General features: G+C 36.5%; 1 long non-coding RNA gene across 1 annotated transcript; it reads left to right on the forward strand.

Moving 5' to 3' along the window:
• Positions 1-10,816: 10,816 nt before the first annotated feature.
• Positions 10,817-12,033, forward strand: LOC135140927 (uncharacterized). Its single transcript, XR_010282299.1, has 2 exons — positions 10,817-11,476; positions 11,547-12,033. It is a non-coding gene; the product is annotated as an uncharacterized LOC135140927 (long non-coding RNA).
• The last annotated feature ends 4,134 nt before the right edge of the window (positions 12,034-16,167 follow it).

Consider the following 16,167-nt stretch of genomic DNA (forward strand, 5'->3'; position numbering starts at 1 on the left):
CCGAGAAGGTTTTACATTTTTAAAAAAGACAGTTGGGACCCCCGAGAAGGTTTCACATTATTAAAAAAAAAACATTTGGCGCCCCCGAGGTTTTACATTTTTAAAAAGACAGTTGGGAGCCCCGAGAAGATTTCACATATTTCAAAAAAGACAGTTGGGACCGTCGAAAAGGTTTAATATACTTAAAAAAAGACACTTGGGCTCCCGAGAAGGTTTCACATTAAAAAAAATATATATTTGGTGCCCCCGAGAAGGTTTCACATTCTTAAAAAAATTGATCGAAAGTTGTTTCGGTAGAACTTCCCTCGCAGTTAAAGTACAATGAAACATAACCAGCAATTTTTAGTTGAGTTTTTACTTACAGAATTTTGGGATGAACGTCATCAACATTTTTGCAAGGACGCCTTGTATCGGTGCACTGTAATACTAAAAATAACAGTATTGCATTCCCAAAATTTTTTGGGAAAATGGAATGAACCGTTCCTGATTTAATCAATAAAATAAATTTACACATTTATTAATTTCTTTGATCCACCTGTATAAGCAATCCTAAAAATATGAATGCAATGATAAATCACAAGTAATAACTCATCATATTTTGCAGATTTCGGATAGATTTAGGAATTTAACTCGTTACTATGGAAATTTGCACCTTTAAATTTCACAAGTTTTCACAAGGTTAATAGGAGCAAAATCAGTTTTATCTTAATAAGTACTAGGACCGCCCACCCGTACCTTATTTTCTCAGAGGATATGTGATTTGCCAAAATCAGTCTTATCTTACCAAGTACTGGCCCCACCCACCCACCCTCTCTTTTCTTAAAAGATATGTGATTTGCCAAAATCACTCTTATCTTACCAAGTGCTAGCCCCACCCACCCACCCTCTCTTTTCTTAGCGGATATGTGATTTGTCAAATTCAATCTTATCTTACCAAGTACTGGCCCCACCCACCCACCCTCTCTTTTCTTAGAAGATATGTGATTTGCCAAAATCAGTCTTATCTTACCAAGTACTGGCCCCACCCACCCTCCCTCTCTTTTTTTGGAGGATATGTGATTTGCCAAATCAGTCTTATCTTAACAAGTAAGGATATGTGCTCAGAAGATAAGAGTGATTTTGGCAAATCACATATCCTCTAAGAAAAGAGAGGGTGGGTGGGTGGGGCCAGTACTTGGTAAGATAAGATTGAATTTGGCAAATCATATGTCCTATAAGAAAAGAGGGTGGGTGGGTGGGGCCTGTACTTGCTCAGATAAGACTGACTTTAGCAAATGCTATGCCCTCTGAGAAAATAGAGAGGAGGTAAACAAAGTTATATTGAAATTATTCTATTCAGTTTGAAATTTTTTATAAAAATTCTGGATGTGTAGGGTGAAAATTCGACACGGATTCACGCACCACAATACAAGAGTATCTTATTTTATAAAATTAAAAAACATTTAATTATAAATTTTGGAGATGACGTCATCAAATTGTTGGTAGGGATAATTAGCCAAATTTTGGTTAGTATTTAAGCATCTACATGATATTTCTAACATATGTGCAAAATTTCACAACAATCGGTCCAGCAGTTTCGGTGATTATCTGTCTAATAAAAATGAATACAGACAGACAGACGGAAACGGGAGACCACTTTTTTCGTACTCTAGACGTCATGACACGTCGAGAAAACATGAAAGTGGTAATTCGGCAGATAGACTCGATTGCTATACTTCCTTTAAAATAAACAAAATTTCTGTTTTAATTCAATCATGTATTAAGTCCAATTAAATCTTATTCTACAATTAATTTAGGTCCAATCCAAACGAGAAAACAAACTTTCAGTGGGTGTTTACTTAGTTAGTTTTGGTAAAAACCTTTTCAGTTGCAAAATGTTGTTGTACAATTTTGGTTTTTCTCCCAAAAATCTTGAAACAAGCATCCGCCACACCATAACACTGGATTTGAGCAGGGTTGTAGCAAGGAATACTTGCTTCGCCAGCGACCTGGTTATTTATTGAACACTGGTAACAGCGAACACAGTCATATAACGCTATTTGCCATCCGAAAATCGCCAAAATGAAGACAATTTTATCCGGTAAAAATGTCATTGCGATTAGCGAATTGACAAGCACGACGATTTTGATTATTAAGTGATTATTAAGGATCCCGGACAGTCAGCACAAGTGCACGAAAAATTAGTTAATTATTTAATGTAGAGGAGCCCTAGTCACAATTTTCCGGTCGCGGTGGCCATAATTTTTATTGAAATCGAGGAAAACAACGGTGAGAATTTATTGATAGATTGTTTACGAAAAAATCACAAAATTAAGTCAAAAAATAGAAAATTGTGATGGTCGACAGGAGCATGAGTATGGTCTTCACATTTCCTTGCCGAGTTTTGCCACTATTGCACAGACTGGTCGTACAAAGCTGACAATTCCGGGGGTTTAATAACTGCGTTTGGTTACAAAGCCACATGATAAGAAATGTGTCGGTGGCGTTTAACGATACACAACGTTTGGTCATCAAATCTGAAACCAACCACAATATTAACAACCGTGATACGAATTAAGTATTACTGGTTGCCTACTAAGCAGTGTCACCACCAATCGCAGCCGCTCATTTTAACCACGTGACACAACTGCCGCTGCCTATTGGTTGACAACTCAACCTAATTTTTAAATTTAAACACTAAACTAAACACGTACTTACTGTTGTAAATCAATGACACACAGTTGTCGTATACATTGGGACAATGCCACTGTGCAGGGTGGTTGCAATGAATTTGGTCGTCATTTATATAGTGCGGCGTAAGAAACACACTACAGAAAAAACATTTCAAACCAACGCTGACCCCACAACTCAAAAAGAGGAATAAAATTACGCCAAATTTAGACCGTGACATTTTCACTTGGCGCCCCCGAGAAGGTTTTACATTGTTAAAAAAAAAACATTTGGCGCCCCCGAGAAGGTGTTACATTTTCAAAAAAAGACACTTGGGACAACCGAGAAGGTTTCCCATTGTTAAAACAAGACAATTAGGACCCCCGAGAAGGTTTTATATTTTTAAACAAGACAGTTGGGACCCCCGAGAAGGTTTCACATTATTAAAAAAAACATTTGGCGCCCCGAGAAGGTTTTACATTTTTAAAAATGACAGTTGGGACCCCCGAGAAGGTTTCACATTTTCAAAAAAAGACACTTGGAACCCCCGAGAAGGTTTCCCAATGTTAAAACAAGACAACTAGGACCACCGAGAAGGTTTCACATTCTTAAAAAAAAAAAACATTTGGCGCCCCCGAGGTTTTACATTTTTAAAAAGACAGTTGGGAGCCCCGAGAAGATTTCACATATTTCAAAAAAGACAGTTGGGACCGTCGAAAAGGTTTAATATACTTAAAAAAAGACACTTGGGCTCCCGAGAAGGTTTCACATTAAAAAAAATATATATTTGGTGCCCCCGAGAAGGTTTCACATTCTTAAAAAAATTGATCGAAAGTTGTTTCGGTAGAACTTCCCTCGCAGTTAAAGTACAATGAAACATAACCAGCATTTTTGAGTTGAGTTTTTACTTACAGAATTTTGGGATGAACGTCATCAACATTTTTGCAAGGACGCCTTGTATTGGTGCACTGTAATACTAAAAATAACAGTATTGCATTCCCAAAATTTTTTGGGAAAATGAAATGAACCGTTCCTGATTTAATCAATAAAATAAATTTACACATTTATTAATTTCTTTGATCCACCTGTATAAGCAATCCTAAAAATATGAATGCAATGATAAATCACAAGTAATAACTCATCATATTTTGCAGATTTCGGATAGATTTAGGAATTTAACTCGTTACTATGGAAATTTGCACCTTTAAATTTCACAAGTTTTCACAAGGTTAATAGCAGCAAAATCAGTTTTATCTTAATAAGTACTAGGACCGCCCACCCGTACCTTATTTTCTCAGAGGATATGTGATTTGCCAAAATCAGTCTTATCTTACCAAAGTACTGGCCCCACCCACCCACCCTCTCTTTTCTTAAAAGATATGTGATTTGCCAAAATCACTCTTATCTTACCAAGTGCTAGCCCCACCCACCCACCCTCTCTTTTCTTAGCGGATATGTGATTTGCCAAAATCAGTCTTATCTTACCAAGTACTGGCCCCACCCACCCTCCTTCTCTTTTTTTGGAGGATATGTGATTTGCCAAATCAGTCTTATCTTAACAAGTAAGGATATGTGCTCAGAAGATAAGAGTGATTTTGGCAAATCACATATCCTCTAAGAAAAGAGAGGGTGGGTGGGTGGGGCCAGTACTTGGTAAGATAAGATTGAATTTGGCAAATCATATGTCCTATAAGAAAAGAGGGTGGGCGGGTGGGGCCTGTACTTGCTCAGATAAGACTGACTTTAGCAAATGCTATGCCCTCTGAGAAAATAGAGAGGAGGTAAACAAAGTTATATTGAAATTATTCTATTCAGTTTGAAATTTTTTATAAACATTCTGGATGTGTAGGGTGAAAATTCGACACGGATTCACGCACCACAATACAAGAGTATCTTATTTTATAAAATTAAAAAACATTTAATTATAAATTTTGGAGATGACGTCATCAAATTGTTGGTAGGGATAATTAGCCAAATTGTGGTTAGTATTTAAGCATCTACATGATATTTCTAACATATGTGCAAAATTTCACAACAATCGGTCCAGCAGTTTCGGTGATTATCTGTCTAATAAAAATGAATACAGACAGACAGACAGACAGACGGAAACGGGAGACCACTTTTTTCGTACTCTAGACGTCATGACACGTCGAGAAAACATGAAAGTGGTAATTCGGCCGATAGACTCGATTGCTATACTTCCTTTAAAATAAACAAAATTTCTGTTTTAATTCAATCATGTATTAAGTCCGATTAAATCTTATTCTACAATTAATTTAGGCCCAATCCAAACGAGAAAACAAACTTTCAGTGGGTGTTTACTTAGTTAGTTTTGGTAAAAACATTTTCAGTTGTAAAATGTTGTTGTACAATTTTGGTTTTTTTCCCAAAAATCTTGAAACAAACATCCGCCACACCATAACACTGGATTTGAGCAGGGTTGTAGCAAGGAATACTTGTTTCGCCAGCGACCTGGTTATTTATTGAACAGTGGTAACAGCGAACACAGTCATATAACGCAATTTGCCATCCGAAAATCGCTAAAATGAAGACAATTTTATCCGGTAAAAATGTCATTGCGATTAGCGAATTGACAAGCACGACTATTTTGATTATTAAGTGATTATTAAGGATCCCGGACAGTCAGCACAAGTGCACGAAAAATTAGTTAATTATTTAATGTAGAGGAGCCCTAGTCACAATTTTACGGTCGCGGTGGCCATAATTTTTATTAAAATAGAAGAAAACAACGGTGAGAATTTATTGATAGATTGTTTACGAAAAAATCACAAAATTAAGTCAAAAAATAGAAAATTGTGATGGTCGACAGGAGCATGAGTATGGTCTTCACATTTCCTTGCCGAGTTTTGCCACTATTGCACAGACTGGTCGTACAAAGCTGACAATTCCGGGGGTTTAATAACTGCGTTTGGTTACAAAGCCACATGATAAGAAATGTGTCGGTGGCGTTTAACGATACACAACGCTTGGTCATCAAATCTGAAACCAACCACAATATTAACAACGGTGATACGAATTAAGTATTACTGGTTGCCTACAAAGCAGCCGCTCATTTTAACCACGTGACACAACTGCCGCTGCCTATTGGTTGACAACTCAACCTAATTTTTAAATTTAAATACTAAACACATACTTACTGTTGTAAATCAATGACACACAGTTGTCGTATACATTGGGACAATGCCACTGTGCAGGGTGGTTGCAGTGAATTTGGTCGTCGTTTATATAGCGCGGCGTAAGAAACACACTACAGAAAAAACATTTCAAACCAACGCTGACCCCACAACTCAAAAAGAGGAATAAAATTACGCCAAATTTAGACCGTGACATTTTCACTTGGCGCCCCCGAGAAGGTTTTACATTTTCAAAAAAAGACACTTGGGACAACCGAGAAGGTTTCCCATTGTTAAAACAAGACAATTAGGACCCCCGAGAAGGTTTTACATTTTCAAAAAAAGACAGTTGGGACCCCCGAGAAGGTTTCACATTATTAAAAAAAAAACATTTGGCGCCCCGAGAAGGTTTTACATTTTTAAAAATGACAGTTGGGACCCCCGAGAAGGTTTCACATTTTCAAAAAAAGACACTTGGAACCCCCGAGAAGGTTTCCCAATGTTAAAACAAGACAATTAGGACCACCGAGAAGGTTTCACATTCTTAAAAAAAAAACATTTGGCGCCCCCGAGGTTTTACCTTTTTAAAAAAGACAGTTGGGAGCCCCGAGAAGATTTCACATATTTCAAAAAAGACAGTTGGGACCGTCGAAAAGGTTTAATATACTTAAAAAAAGACACTTGGGCTCCCGAGAAGGTTTCACATTAAAAAAAATATATATTTGGTGCCCCCGAGAAGGTTTCACATTCTTAAAAAAATTGATCGAAAGTTGTTTCGGTAGAACTTCCCTCGCAGTTAAAGTACAATGAAACATAACCAGCATTTTTGAGTTGAGTTTTTACTTACAGAATTTTGGGATGAACGTCATCAACATTTTTGCAAGGACGCCTTGTATTGGTGCACTGTAATACTAAAAATAACAGTATTGCATTCCCAAAATTTTTTGGGAAAATGAAATGAACCGTTCCTGATTTAATCAATAAAATAAATTTACACATTTATTAATTTCTTTGATCCACCTGTATAAGCAATCCTAAAAATATGAATGCAATGATAAATCACAAGTAATAACTCATCATATTTTGCAGATTTCGGATAGATTTAGGAATTTAACTCGTTACTATGGAAATTTGCACCTTTAAATTTCACAAGTTTTCACAAGGTTAATAGCAGCAAAATCAGTTTTATCTTAATAAGTACTAGGACCGCCCACCCGTACCTTATTTTCTCAGAGGATATGTGATTTGCCAAAATCAGTCTTATCTTACCAAAGTACTGGCCCCACCCACCCACCCTCTCTTTTCTTAAAAGATATGTGATTTGCCAAAATCACTCTTATCTTACCAAGTGCTAGCCCCACCCACCCACCCTCTCTTTTCTTAGCGGATATGTGATTTGCCAAAATCAGTCTTATCTTACCAAGTACTGGCCCCACCCACCCTCCTTCTCTTTTTTTGGAGGATATGTGATTTGCCAAATCAGTCTTATCTTAACAAGTAAGGATATGTGCTCAGAAGATAAGAGTGATTTTGGCAAATCACATATCCTCTAAGAAAAGAGAGGGTGGGTGGGTGGGGCCAGTACTTGGTAAGATAAGATTGAATTTGGCAAATCATATGTCCTATAAGAAAAGAGGGTGGGCGGGTGGGGCCTGTACTTGCTCAGATAAGACTGACTTTAGCAAATGCTATGCCCTCTGAGAAAATAGAGAGGAGGTAAACAAAGTTATATTGAAATTATTCTATTCAGTTTGAAATTTTTTATAAACATTCTGGATGTGTAGGGTGAAAATTCGACACGGATTCACGCACCACAATACAAGAGTATCTTATTTTATAAAATTAAAAAACATTTAATTATAAATTTTGGAGATGACGTCATCAAATTGTTGGTAGGGATAATTAGCCAAATTGTGGTTAGTATTTAAGCATCTACATGATATTTCTAACATATGTGCAAAATTTCACAACAATCGGTCCAGCAGTTTCGGTGATTATCTGTCTAATAAAAATGAATACAGACAGACAGACAGACAGACGGAAACGGGAGACCACTTTTTTCGTACTCTAGACGTCATGACACGTCGAGAAAACATGAAAGTGGTAATTCGGCCGATAGACTCGATTGCTATACTTCCTTTAAAATAAACAAAATTTCTGTTTTAATTCAATCATGTATTAAGTCCGATTAAATCTTATTCTACAATTAATTTAGGCCCAATCCAAACGAGAAAACAAACTTTCAGTGGGTGTTTACTTAGTTAGTTTTGGTAAAAACATTTTCAGTTGTAAAATGTTGTTGTACAATTTTGGTTTTTTTCCCAAAAATCTTGAAACAAACATCCGCCACACCATAACACTGGATTTGAGCAGGGTTGTAGCAAGGAATACTTGTTTCGCCAGCGACCTGGTTATTTATTGAACAGTGGTAACAGCGAACACAGTCATATAACGCAATTTGCCATCCGAAAATCGCTAAAATGAAGACAATTTTATCCGGTAAAAATGTCATTGCGATTAGCGAATTGACAAGCACGACTATTTTGATTATTAAGTGATTATTAAGGATCCCGGACAGTCAGCACAAGTGCACGAAAAATTAGTTAATTATTTAATGTAGAGGAGCCCTAGTCACAATTTTACGGTCGCGGTGGCCATAATTTTTATTAAAATAGAAGAAAACAACGGTGAGAATTTATTGATAGATTGTTTACGAAAAAATCACAAAATTAAGTCAAAAAATAGAAAATTGTGATGGTCGACAGGAGCATGAGTATGGTCTTCACATTTCCTTGCCGAGTTTTGCCACTATTGCACAGACTGGTCGTACAAAGCTGACAATTCCGGGGGTTTAATAACTGCGTTTGGTTACAAAGCCACATGATAAGAAATGTGTCGGTGGCGTTTAACGATACACAACGCTTGGTCATCAAATCTGAAACCAACCACAATATTAACAACGGTGATACGAATTAAGTATTACTGGTTGCCTACAAAGCAGCCGCTCATTTTAACCACGTGACACAACTGCCGCTGCCTATTGGTTGACAACTCAACCTAATTTTTAAATTTAAATACTAAACACATACTTACTGTTGTAAATCAATGACACACAGTTGTCGTATACATTGGGACAATGCCACTGTGCAGGGTGGTTGCAGTGAATTTGGTCGTCGTTTATATAGCGCGGCGTAAGAAACACACTACAGAAAAAACATTTCAAACCAACGCTGACCCCACAACTCAAAAAGAGGAATAAAATTACGCCAAATTTAGACCGTGACATTTTCACTTGGCGCCCCCGAGAAGGTTTTACATTTTCAAAAAAAGACACTTGGGACAACCGAGAAGGTTTCCCATTGTTAAAACAAGACAATTAGGACCCCCGAGAAGGTTTTACATTTTCAAAAAAAGACAGTTGGGACCCCCGAGAAGGTTTCACATTATTAAAAAAAAAACATTTGGCGCCCCGAGAAGGTTTTACATTTTTAAAAATGACAGTTGGGACCCCCGAGAAGGTTTCACATTTTCAAAAAAAGACACTTGGAACCCCCGAGAAGGTTTCCCAATGTTAAAACAAGACAATTAGGACCACCGAGAAGGTTTCACATTCTTAAAAAAAAAACATTTGGCGCCCCCGAGGTTTTACCTTTTTAAAAAAGACAGTTGGGAGCCCCGAGAAGATTTCACATATTTCAAAAAAGACAGTTGGGACCGTCGAAAAGGTTTAATATACTTAAAAAAAGACACTTGGGCTCCCGAGAAGGTTTCACATTAAAAAAAATATATATTTGGTGCCCCCGAGAAGGTTTCACATTCTTAAAAAAATTGATCGAAAGTTGTTTCGGTAGAACTTCCCTCGCAGTTAAATTACAATAAAACATAACCAGCATTTTTTAGTTGAGTTTTTACTTACAGAATTTTGGGATGAACGTCATCAACATTTTTGCAAGGACGCCTTGTATTGGTGCACTGTAATACTAAAAATAACAGTATTGCATTCCCAAAATTTTTTGGGAAAATGGAATGAACCGTTCCTGATTTAATCAATAAAATAAATTTACACATTTATTAATTTCTTTGATCCACCTGTATAAGCAATCCTAAAAATATGAATGCAATGATAAATCACAAGTAAAAACTCATCATATTTTGCAGATTTCGGATAGATTTAGGAATTCAACTCGTTACTATGGAAATTTGCACCTTTAAATTTCACAAGTTTTCACAAGGTTAATAGGAGCAAAATCAGTTTTATCTTAATAAGTACTAGGACCGCCCACCCGTACCTTATTTTCTCAGAGGATATGTGATTTGCCAAAATCAGTCTTATCTTACCAAGTACTGGCCCCACCCACCCACCCTCTCTTTTCTTAAAAGATATGTGATTTGCCAAAATCACTCTTATCTTACCAAGTGCTAGCCCCACCCACCCACCCTCTCTTTTCTTAGCGGATATGTGATTTGTCAAATTCAATCTTATCTTACCAAGTACTGGCCCCACCCACCCACCCTCTCTTTTTTAGAGGATATGTCACTTGCCAAAATCAGTCTAATCTTACCAAGTACTATCCCCACCCACCCACCCTCTCTTTTCTTAGAAGATACGTGATTTGCCAAAATCAGTCTTATCTTACCAAGTACTGGCCCCACCCACCCTCCCTCTCTTTTTTTGGAGGATATGTGATTTGCCAAATCAGTCTTATCTTAACAAGTAAGGATATGTGCTCAGAAGATAAGAGTGATTTTGGCAAATCACATATCCTCTAAGAAAAGAGAGGGTGGGTGGGTGGGGCCAGTACTTGTTCAGATAAGACTGACTTTAGCAAATGCTATGCCCTCTGAGAAAATAGAGAGGAGGTAAAAAAGTTATATTGAAATTATTCTATTCAGTTTGAAATTTTTTATAAAAATTCTGGATGTGTAGGGTGAAAATTCGACACGGATTCACGCACCACAATACAAGAGTATCTTATTTTATAAAATTAAAAAACATTTAATTATAAATTTTGGAGATGACGTCATCAAATTGACCAGTAAAGTAAGGTTAGAATTTAGAATGCGCGGCAGTTCATAATTCAAAAATTCTACTATGGGTTTCTTATGGGAGCTTGATTTTACAGACAAAATACGCCGCATAGGTAGAAATCTTAACTAGTTCATGCTACAAGCGATAAAGACTGTACAATTATCTTCCTGTTACTAAAGGTTTAACTATATAAAAAGCTTCTGTTAAAGATATATTGCAAATTAAAAACAACGCTATCCATCGAAGTAACGTACATCGTTTCTAACGTCTTGCGCATGAGTGAAACGGAAAATCCAGAAACACTTGGGAAAGAAAAAGAACGCGAATATTTTGCGGTACTAGTGACGTTTAGATCGTGAAAATCCCCAAAATATGACAGTTGATTTCGTATTTTCATCACAACAAACAATCATAATCACAATTTTTGGATGATATATTAGTTCTGTGATATTGATTCACATTGGGTTGTATGTATCTGTGGACTGGTTTTTTTGTATTTGTTATTAATAATGACAGAAAGACATGTGTTAACAATAGGGGCAATTGCCATTTTTTTTTGTTGGAGAAAATTCTTTACAGTCAAATAATGTAGCGAAAGTCAATTGGTATACTGAATTAAATGTGCTTGAAGAGTTTATTCGAGCTAGAATGCGAGAAGATTATAGTAAGTTAATGTATATTGATAAATTCTGGGTCAAGTAAAATTATGACGTATTTTGTTTTATTATGCATAGATATTCCTTAAGAGAGGCAACATGTGAAACCCCAAGAGGTGCATTTGTATATCATCATATGGCTACACCTGCCCTACACGGACGTTATAATGTATTGTGGACCAATAATTTGCGTGCTTGAGACGTACATCTGAAGAAAAGTGAATCAGCTGAGGTCCGAGCTGTTGTCTCTGAAAATTCTTTTAATCCCCAAGTCAGCCTAAAAACAGCTAATGTTGAGGTACAACTTCATGAAAGCTTAGGACAAACTGATAGGAGCGAAGCACTCCTTTTGCTATTGGGCCCTGAACTAGAAAGATCTGAAGAAAATCTACTTCACAGTGTCGAAGAACTATTAGTGTCCGAGGACTATTTTAATGGCCCATCAAGAAAACAGTTTGTGGGTCAGTTTTTCACCAAAAGTGAATCAGATTTTGCATTAGGAAGTGCAATTTTTTATTGTAAAATACTTTTTTTTTGTTTTGAAATAAATTGTTCTTTAAATTGTGATGTTTTTTTTAATGGGTGTTTCAGACCCAATTCGTACTAAAATGAGAGTGATTTTTACTTGTACATGAAAGGTTTAATCAGGAATGCTAAGTTTTTCCTTTTCTAGCAAAAATGTGTGAAAAGAAAAAAGCTTGGGATTGATGATGATTCTTAAATCAAAATTTGGCAATTGATTGAAAACATTTGCAAATATGAGATCTCCTTTATGTATTATTTTAAATTCACAGCCGTATCTGTAGCATCTGAAAATCAAAGCCATTTATGTGGAGGGGGAAGTCAATGGCAGTATGAACCACTGTACCACATACGTTCGAGGCAAATGTAGTGGTAAAAGTTGAATTTAAATATTTATTAAATATTACCGGTTCCGTTCATGTTTGGTATCAAGATCAACAGTAAAAATATCAGTCTTAATGGTACAGGTAGTGGGATATATAAGAAAATTATTTTAATGGTACAATTTAAGCGTTAAAGTGACGCCTCGATTTCACCCATAAGGATTACACGGGGAACTGAAATACGGGTCTCGTGTTATGAACTGAGTTCAAATTTCGCGCGTCATTCACTTTACTGGTCAATTGTTGGTAGGGATAATTAGCCAAATTTTGGTTAGTATTTAAGCATCTACATGATATTTCTAACATATGTGCAAAATTTCACAACAATCGGTCCAGCAGTTTCGGTGATTATCTGTCTAATAAAAATGAATACAGACAGACAGACGGAAACGGGAGACCACTTTTTTCGTACTCTAGACGTCATGACACGTCGAGAAAACATGAAAGTGGTAATTCGGCCGATAGACTCGATTGCTATACTTCCTTTAAAATAAACAAAATTTCTGTTTTAATTCAATCATGTATTAAGTCCAATTAAATCTTATTCTACAATTAATTTAGGTCCAATCCAAACGAGAAAACAAACTTTCAGTGGGTGTTTACTTAGTTAGTTTTGGTAAAAACCTTTTCAGTTGCAAAATGTTGTTGTACAATTTTGGTTTTTTTCCCAAAAATCTTGAAACAAGCATCCGCCACACCATAACAATGGATTTGAGCAGGGTTGTAGCAAGGAATACTTGCTTCGCCACCGATCTGGTTATTTATTGAACACTGGTAACAGCGAACACAGTCATATAACGCTATTTGCCAATTGACAAGCACGACTATTTTGATTATTAAGTGATTATTAAGGATCCCGGACAGTCTGCACAAGTGCACGAAAAATTAGTTAATTATTTAATGTAGAGGAGCCCTAGTCACAATTTTACGGTCGCGGTGGCCATAATTTTTATTGAAATAGAGGAAAACAACGGTGAGAATTTATTGATAGATTGTTTACGAAAAAATCACAAAATTAAGTCAAAAAATAGAAAATTGTGATGGTCGACAGGAGCATGAGTATGGTCTTCACATTTCCTTGCCGAGTTTTGCCACTATTGCACAGACTGGTCGTACAAAGCTGACAATTCCGGGGGTTTAATAACTGCGTTTGGTTACAAAGCCACATGATAAGAAATGTGTCGGTGGCGTTTAACGATACACAACGCTTGGTCATCAAATCTGAAACCAACCACAATATTAACAACCGTGATACGAATTAAGTATTACTGGTTGCCTACTAAGCAGTGTCACCACCAATCGCAGCCGCTCATTTTAACCACGTGACACAACTGCCGCTGCCTATTGGTTGACAACTCGACCTAATTTTTAAATTTAAACACTAAACACGTACTTACTGTTGTAAATCAATGACACGGAGTTGTCGTATACATTGAGACAATGCCACTGTGCAGGGTGGTTGCAGTGAATTTGGTCGTCGTTTATATAGCGCGGCGTAAGAAACACACTACAGAAAAAACATTTCAAACCAACGCTGACCCCACAACTCAAAAAGAGGAATAAAATTACGCCAAATTTAGACCGTGACATTTTCACTTGGCGCCCCCGAGAAGGTTTTACATTGTTAAAAAAAAAACATTTGGCGCCCCCGAGAAGGTTTTACATTTTCAAAAAAAGACAATTAGGACCCCCGAGAAGGTTTTACATTTTTAAAAATGACAGTTGGGACCCCCGAGAAGGTTTCACATTTTCAAAAAAAGACACTTGGAACCCCCGAGAAGGTTTCCCAATGTTAAAACAAGACAATTAGGACCACCGAGAAGGTTTCACATTCTTAAAAAAAAAAAACATTTGGCGCCCCCGAGGTTTTACATTTTTAAAAAGACAGTTGGGAGACCCGAGAAGATTTCACATATTTCAAAAAAGACAGTTGGGACCGTCGAAAAGGTTTAATATACTTAAAAAAGGACACTTGGGCTCCCGAGAAGGTTTCACATTAAAAAAAATATATATTTGGTGCCCCCGAGAAGGTTTCACATTCTTAAAAAAATTGATCGAAAGTTGTTTCGGTAGAACTTCCCTCGCAGTTAAAGTACAATGAAACATAACCAGCAATTTTTAGTTGAGTTTTCACTTACAGAATTTTGGGATGAACGTCATCAACATTTTTGCAAGGACGCCTTGTATTGGTGCACTGTAATACTAAAAATAACATTATTGCATTCCCAAAATTTTTTGGGAAAATGGAATGAACCGTTCCTGATTTAATCAATAAAATAAATTTACACATTTATTAATTTCTTTGATCCACCTGTATAAGCAATCCTAAAAATATGAATGCAATGATAAATCACAAGTAAAAACTCATCATATTTTGCAGATTTCGGATAGATTTAGGAATTTAACTCGTTACTATGGAAATTTGCACCTTTAAATTTCACAAGTTTTCACAAGGTTAATAGGAGCAAAATCAGTTTTATCTTAATAAGTACTAGGACCGCCCACCCGTACCTTATTTTCTCAGAGGATATGTGATTTGCCAAAATCAGTCTTATCTTACCAAGTACTGGCCCCACCCACCCACCCTCTCTTTTCTTAAAAGATATGTGATTTGCCAAAATCACTCTTATCTTACCAAGTGCTAGCCCCACCCACCCACCCTCTCTTTTCTTAGCGGATATGTGATTTGTCAAATTCAATCTTATCTTACCAAGTACTGGCCCCACCCACCCACCCTCTCTTTTTTAGAGGATATGTCACTTGCCAAAATCAGTCTAATCTTACCAAGTACTATCTCCACCCACCCACCCTCTCTTTTCTTAGAAGATATGTGATTTGCCAAAATCAGTCTTATCTTACCAAGTACTGGCCCCACCCACCCTCCCTCTCTTTTTTTGGAGGATATGTGATTTGCCAAATCAGTCTTATCTTAACAAGTAAGGATATGTGCTCAGAAGATAAGAGTGATTTTGGCAAATCACATATCCTCTAAGAAAAGAGAGGGTGGGTGGGTGGGGCCAGTACTTGGTAAGATAAGATTGAATTTGGCAAATCATATGTCCTATAAGAAAAGAGGGTGGGCGGGTGGGGCCTGTACTTGCTCAGATAAGACTGACTTTAGCAAATGCTATGCCCTCTGAGAAAATAGAGAGGAGGTAAACAAAGTTATATTGAAATTATTCTATTCAGTTTAAAATTTTTTATAAAAATTCTGGATGTGTAGGGTGAAAATTCGACACGGATTCACGCACCACAATACAAGAGTATCTTATTTTATAAAATTAAAAAACATTTAATTATAAATTTTGGAGATGACGTCATCAAATTGTTGGTAGGGATAATTAGCCAAATTTTGGTTAGTATTTAAGCATCTACATGATATTTCTAACATATGTGCAAAATTTCACAACAATCGGTCCAGCAGTTTCGGTGATTATCTGTCTAATAAAAATGAATACAGACAGACAGACAGACAGACGGAAACGGGAGACCACTTTTTTCGTACTCTAGACGTCATGACACGTCGAGAAAACATGAAAGTGGTAATTCGGCCGATAGACTCGATTGCTATACTTCCTTTAAAATAAACAAAATTTCTGTTTTAATTCAATCATGTATTAAGTCCAATTAAATATTATTCTACAATTAATTTAGGTCCAATCCAAACGAGAAAACAAACTTTCAGTGGGTGTTTACTTAGTTAGTTTTGGTAAAAACCTTTTCAGTTGCAAAATGTTGTTGTACAATTTTGGATTTTTTCCCAAAAATCTTGAAACAAGCATCCGCCACACCAT

Source organism: Zophobas morio, unplaced genomic scaffold, assembly GCF_036711695.1.
Source record: "Zophobas morio isolate AGI-343-1 ecotype UQ-CSIRO unplaced genomic scaffold, CSIRO_AGI_Zmor_V1 ptg000041l, whole genome shotgun sequence".
Taxonomy (NCBI): domain Eukaryota; kingdom Metazoa; phylum Arthropoda; class Insecta; order Coleoptera; family Tenebrionidae; genus Zophobas; species Zophobas morio.